The following is a 6,653-nucleotide window of genomic DNA, read 5'->3' on the forward strand; positions in this document are numbered from 1 at the left end:
GCCTCTCCATGCGCCATGGCCCCATGTGGGAAGAGGAGAAGATATGGGGGGAAGGAGAAGAAGTAGAGAGAGACTAACATATGGGTCCCACTTTCATAGACTCAAAATGGAGAAGGTGAATGGAGAGGCCGTTAGAGTAGACAACGAGTTTGACTTACCAAATTAGATGGAGAGTTGATCAAATGGACTTTTGAAGAGCCAGATTTAGAGAGACTATTGGAGATGCTCAGAGAGACTATTTCTGGGGCCTCAATACTCAAAGGCACAATGTACTTAACACCAAATACACCTACACAACACAAAAAAAAACTAGTAGTATAGCTTATTAATGGGTATTGACCATCCAATTCTTATATCACCTTTTCCATCAGCAACTATCCAAATACCGTCTTCTATTTGTTCCTTAATTAATTTGGAGCAAAAGTAGCAAACAGCTGGAAATCAGATTGATCAACATAGCAAGGGCTGCTTTGCAAATAACCGGACACTACAAATAGGGCCCAAACCCAAAGCTTCTCCTCACACAAGCAAACCCAGCTAGAACTACCTGTCTAGAACCAAAAACCTAGGCCTCCAAATTAACAATCCGCTAGCCCAGAGAGAGTTAAAACAGAATGGCGGCCAAGGCGCAGGCGGTGCTGCTGCTCTCCCTGGTGGCGTCCCTAGCCGCGGCGCTGGGCGCGCAGGGCATCTGCAACATGTCGAACGGCGACTTCAAGCTGTGCCAGCCGGCGGCGGCCGTGAGCGACCCGACGGACGGCCCGTCGGCGGAGTGCTGCGCGGCGCTGGGGGAGGCCGACCTGGCGTGCATCTGCCGGTAGAAGGGCGTCGCCGGCTTCTGGATGAGGATCTACCACATCGACGCCGCCCGCGCCATGGCGCTGCCCGGCAAGTGCGGCCTCACCATGCCCACCAACTGCTCCTGATCGATTGATATGCTCATAACACTAGCTATGTGTGCAACGAAAAATATGCTGGTTAAATAAATAACGTACTGTTGTGAAATTCATCCCCATGTACTGAAGTGTGCATGGTTCGATCTTGTTTTAGTATATGTAACAGTGTAAGTGTGTCGGCGATGCAAGAAGCCAATGTTAGCTCCCATATAATGATAAGTTATCGGGGCTTGTCATTTAGCAATGAACTGTTTAAATATGTATCTTTCAGACTTTCTATATATTTCATTTGCTTAATGCTATATCCATTATATAAAATACTGTTTTGGGTAAATTCAGCATAAGTAAATGAGCATTTCTCTATTTAATTAACCAATATTCATGCATGCATAGGTTTCAGGTACAAATTGGAAAACTTTATGTTCAAGTTTGAGAATAACACCCTAGACATGTATCATAGTATGTATACATGGAACAACCATATAGTATACTGTATAGCATAGAGTTGATCTAGAAATTCTCCTACTTGGAGTAATTTGTCTACTTTGTATACGAAGGCAAAGAGATCGTAAAAGAAAATGTACGCGACATTAATTTCAGGTAGAGTACACGTATCTTGATCGACAAATTAAAGCACAATCGATCACTTGGTCACGGAAGGCACAGTATACATTGCAGCTTCATTTCTTCCCCAAATAAGATTGTCGAGCTCGTTCTTACGAACTTCTGAATTTCTTGGAATTTGGAAGGAGTTGATAGGATGAATACTACATGTATCGATAGATTATTTGTAATTGTAGCATAGAGTGAATACATTTCTTGGGAACAAAGATAATTCATCAGATTTTCCAAAACCTGGAAACAACAGATAAAATGTTTTTCCTCTTATTTATTTCCCTACGTGATACTTTGGTAGCATATATGCCTATGTTGCTCCTAATTAACTACATGCTGCATATATAGGGGAAAATATGTGGTGGAAACTTAACTTTGGTGAAAACTCGTGCAAACCTCAACTAAAAAGTCATTTAAATTCATAATAAAACAATCACACAAGTATATAGGATGATGTTGCACAACCAGATAAAAAACCTCAACCAAACTCAACTTTGTTGGTGAGATATGAAAATAACAAATTTCAAACCACAATGAAGTAGAGTCTGAATAACATTATTAATATATGGTTGTGTAACATTATTTTATCTGCATGTCAATTTTTTTAATTTAAATTACTTTTCAGTCAGGGTTTATACAAGTTTTCATTTAAGTTATGGTTTTCATTGTATATTTACCCATACATAGTACTCCCTCCGTCCCCAAATATATATAAGCATTTTTAGCATAATGTCAAGTCAAATATTTTTTACTTTGACTATTAATAGCAAAAAAAAAATAAAAAAGATCAATCATGTAAAGTTAGTGTTACTAGATTTATCATTAAACAAACTATCATAATATGTAAACTCTTTTTATTTAAAAGATTTTATTTTTATAGATATTGTTGGTCAAAGTAACATCTCAAGGACTGTGTCGAAATTCAAAAATGTTTATATTGTGGGATGGAGGGAGTAGCATCTTTACGTGCACAAATGACCATGTCGTTTACATCTTACGTGTAAATCCGATGATTAGGATTTTTTTTTCTTTTCTGGATTAACATGGAAATTTCTATATATTTGTTAATGTAGAAACTTGAAGGTTTTAATATCTCCTAGAATTATGGACGATGCTTTTAGGAAAGCCTTCTTATATTGTATAGAAAAATTCATACACACCCAACATAAGGTCATGAAGAGCCAACTTCTATATCATGGTGATGAACTGCACTTTGCGGCGTTTTGATGGCGATTTTATCAGTGTGCATTGCACACTTTAATTTTCATGCGAGCGTGTGTTGGTGCGCGCGTCCAACAAACTATTTTTTCTCACGCGCCGTGCAAAGAAATAAATAAAGCACTACGAGATAAGTCGGCAGGTGTTCTTTTTGTTTCTTTCCGCTCTCCCTGTTGATGAAGATATTTTTGTTACACACATGGCAGCCCCTTTCGTTCAGCAATACAGGCTGATCCAGACTAAAGTGTGAAGGCCGAATTGTGTACCCCGGCGCTGTCGCGCATGCTTCTTTTGTAGACAATACAATAAATATCAACTCGGGATAACTACGGACTCTCTAGTCTAACTATAGCAACCTAGTATCAGATTGAGCATATCTAATATTGCCTAGTAATTTAGTATAGGTTATATCTAATCTAATTTTGAATTATTATATTTTAAAACGGAGGAAGTTAGTACAGGGGGTGTTTCACAGATATGTAACAGAGATATGGAGTACGTCATGATTGAGGGCACTACATAAAAACTTTAGAGGTTTTGTTGGGGAGAAACTATATTTCTTTCCCTGTCAATTAATTATTTTGAACTAGCTTTCTGCAAATGTAACAGAGATCTGGAGTAGATCATGGTTGAGGGGGCACTACATAAAAACTTTAGAGGTCTTGTTGGGGAGAAATTATATTTCTTTCCCTGTCAATTAATTATTTTGAACTAGCTTTCTGCAAATGTAACAGAGATCTGGAGTAGATCATGGTTGAGGGGGCACTACATAAAAACTTTAGAGGTCTTGTTGGGGAGAAATTATATTTCTTTCCCTGTCAATTAATTATTTTGAACTTGCTTTCTGCAAATGTAACAGAGATCTGGAGTAGATCATGGTTGAGGGGGCCCTACATAAAAACTTTAGAGGTCTTGTTGGGGAGAAATTATATTTCTTTCCCTGTCAATTAATTATTCTGAACTAGCTTTCTGCAGCGGTACACGTAATTGTTGATGTAAAAACTCTGTGTACTGTGTATTTAGACAAAACCATCACCACATTAGGAGATTAATTATATATATGAATGGCATTACGAAGTTCGGTGTGTTAGATATTGTATTTTAAAACAATATTTGGATTATGGGGCAACGTTGTCATATCAACAGAACATCCAGCATTGAAACTAATTCGAGATAAAAGAGTTCGATTTGCTAAAAAAATAAGATTTTTCATACGCTTCTAGCAGGTTCTTATGAGAATACTATGTCACAATCTTCCGATAGGTATTGATAACTCTCGATTTGGCAGAAACTTGTCACACATGATCAGGCTTCCGATCAACACGATTCGAACCCAGCAATCGCAGCACCACGTCTCCTCTGGTTATCAACCGTGCCGACACCCGGTTGACCTCGCCGAGAAGGTTAATTCCAGCATGCAAATCAAAGAACACAAGCAAGAACAAGGTAGATAGCAACTCAATTGCATATCAATAATAAAGCACTCGAATTTGGGGTTCCACAAACCGAACAAGCGGCGAAACAGCAATTGCAGAAATAATCTAAGCAAAACACGATTCTAAACTATAACAGCTACTAAATAAATATGATTTAGGATGCCCTAGGGTTTTTCTAGGTCGCACACTCCCTTAGGGTTAGCTCACGACACGATTATAAGGCCCAAGATCTAAATCAGATTCGGACTTGGACGAGGTATGTGGCTTGCTTTGCAGATTTCCGACAGCTTGTTGGGAATTTTGATGTGAGACCAAAACCATCTGAAAGTAGGCCCCATAAGCTTTCCAACAAGTACTCATAGGCCTCGAAATTCCTTCGAGATTAGCGACTAAGTCCGTTTGAAGTTGATGCTGTCAGGAGGCCTGAATCCGAATACAAAACATGTAGAACTTTATCCCTTTCTTTCTATGGACCAAAAGTGACATGGTGAGATAGGAGTGGACTTGGAGAAGGTCTTGGTTTGGTCCCCAATCAACTTCTTTAATCACCCATGCATTCCTTACGCTCGACCTCTTTTCCTTCACCCAAGCAAGTACCTCTGCAAACAAAAACACACGAAACTCATTATGTAGCAACGTTTGTTCAAATATATAACAAGTAAATATAATATAGAACATATGCACCTTTGGTTGATGAATACATAAGGTAGTCATGGTCATATCTGAGCTAGTTATGTCCTCATCAGGTTCTACCTCAGAACTTCTAGTCTAAAAATTAGTCTTTTAGGCCTTTCTATACTAATATAAAAAGGAAGAGTTGTCTCCTTGCAATCCTACAGGCGAAATCAACTTAGTTAATCCCATCCATCCATCTGCATATCTGATCTAATCTCATCCGTCCATCGCTATCCTCAGCAATCCCACCTGATTCCTCTCCAATGCTACAGTCAAATCATCAATACCCCACACCATAACCTCGCACGGCATTCCCTCGGTCCCACCTCCCACCAAAATCAATCGCGTGATTTCCTCCCAAACCCCCACCACACGATTTTCTGATTTTCTCCGCCTTCATCGCCACCTCCTTCCCACTCCGCCACTCCGCGCGGTTCCTCCCTCACATCGGCTCCTTTTGCCGCTCCCGTCTTCGCCGACGCTGCCGCCCGCCGATGCATCCCTCCACCACCGCTTGGGCCCCGCCTCCTTGCCGTTCAGAAGGAGTTTCAGTGGGTTCGTGTGGGCGTCGTCGTGCCGCCACATATCGAGACTCACTGTCCGTTCGCTGGGTAGCCCTCCTCCTCCACGGCCGTCCAGTCTGCCGCCCTCAACGCCGGTCGCGCCGTCCAGTCCGCCCGCACCCTCTGCCGCCATCTCCTAAAGGTATAGATCCCCTCTTCCTACCCCTTCTCTCTCTTCCCTCATCTCTAATATGTTCTCTCTATCCATCAGTAGACCCGCCGCCGCCGCGAGATCCAGGCGAGCATGATGGAAGACGTGGATGCGGCTCCAGTGGTTGATTGGGTAGCAACGAGGATGAACCGCAGCTGCGACTGCACCTATGCACAACCGCAACCAACTAGCTAAAGGTACGACTACGAGTCCTTCGAGCAGCTAACCACCATGACGCAATTCCGTTTGGGCAGTGCTCCATGTGGCTTTCCAGTAGATTTGACCCCCAAATCGATATGATGTAGCATCAAATGATGTGAATACACTTCGTGAGTTTTGCCTTTGATCGAGACGAACTCCTGATTATAGCGTCCTAAGCCCATATGGTGCGTGTCGGCATCCCTTTGTCTGTTCTAGGCCAGAAATTGGTGAAATGTTTGTCAAGCGGTCTACTTTTGATTGAAAACATGGCTACTTAATTATTTATATTAATGTTGTTTATGTATGACTAATGTTCTACAGCTACATTTTGTGTTATCTAATATAACTATTTTTTCTTTTAGTTTGGATAGATATGGAAATGAAGCTTATTAATTTTTAGAGTAAATTTCACAAAACTACAGGTACTTTGCACAATCTATCACAAAACTACAGATAATAAATTGTCTCATAAAACTACAGATTTAGGGACCCCATTATCACAAAACTACAGGTTTTAGCTCTCCCCGTTAAATCTACCCTGACCTGACAGGGGTGGCCCACTTGCAGTCTCAGGAACCTTTAAGATGGTTGCCACATCAGAAATCCCATGTCACTCCTCCTCCTCCGGTTGAATCGTCGGTCCACGCATGCACTTTTCCTTCTCCTGGAAGGAACCACGCCAGTCCTCCTGCGCCCTGGGCGGCAAAAGAGAGGAAACGCGGGAACGAGCAAAATAATGGGGATGAAGGGGGGAACCTGGGAGGAGGGAGAATGTAGCTCGTTGGCTCAATCAGCAGGTGCTGCAACATCGAACACTATCAGGTAAGTGGGATTTAGTTCCCAGTTTATCCCATATCTTATCTCTATTCTAACCTTTTGATCTATGGCCCAAGGGTTT

General features: G+C 41.4%; 1 pseudogene across 1 annotated transcript; it reads left to right on the forward strand.

The window, feature by feature from the left end:
• Window positions 1-521: 521 nt before the first annotated feature.
• Window positions 522-1,198, forward strand: LOC107278673 (uncharacterized; annotated as a pseudogene). Its single transcript, XR_010742402.1, has one exon. The product of XR_010742402.1 is annotated as an uncharacterized protein (transcript).
• The last annotated feature ends 5,455 nt before the right edge of the window (window positions 1,199-6,653 follow it).

The sequence above is a fragment of the Oryza sativa genome, chromosome 7 (assembly GCF_034140825.1).
Source record: "Oryza sativa Japonica Group chromosome 7, ASM3414082v1".
NCBI classification, from domain to species: domain Eukaryota; kingdom Viridiplantae; phylum Streptophyta; class Magnoliopsida; order Poales; family Poaceae; genus Oryza; species Oryza sativa.